The sequence below is a fragment of the Mus pahari genome, chromosome 5 (assembly GCF_900095145.1).
Source record: "Mus pahari chromosome 5, PAHARI_EIJ_v1.1, whole genome shotgun sequence".
NCBI classification, from domain to species: domain Eukaryota; kingdom Metazoa; phylum Chordata; class Mammalia; order Rodentia; family Muridae; genus Mus; species Mus pahari.
In genome coordinates, this window is record NC_034594.1 from 107,386,468 (window position 1) to 107,387,032 (window position 565).

Sequence of the window (565 nt, forward strand, 5' to 3'; positions counted from 1 at the left end):
AAGAGCAGCCAGTGCCCTTAACTGCTAAGCCATCTCCCTAGCACCCCAGAATCTTAAGTTAGACAAGTACTCTACCACTAAGCTACCCCCTCAGTCCTTTTTTTTTTTTTTTTTTTTAAAAACCAACAAAATGAAAGGGAAGCTTTGTTTTTGTGTGTAGGAAGTTTCTTTGGTTTTTGTATGTATGCCCAGTGGATCCTCAGAGCTGGAGTTAACAGGAGGTGGCAGGGTACAGTGGGTGCCACTCCAATGCTCTGCAAGAGTAGCAGGTACCTTAACTGTTCAGTCATTTCTAGCAACTATTTAATGCTGGTCTCACCCGTTCTGACTGTTAAGTTTGGGGATATAGTAGTCTGAGTCTATTCTACCTTAAGTAGCGCTGGAGAGAAAACCCAAGTGGTTAAGTTTACATGGCAAGTGCTTTACACCCTAGCCATCTTGCTGGCTCACCATATTTATTTATATTTTGTTTTTTGAGACAGGGTTTGTATAGTCCTGCCTCTTTTGTTTGTATCTGCCTGCCTCTGCCTCCCAAGTGCTGGGTTAAAGGTGTGCGCCACCACTG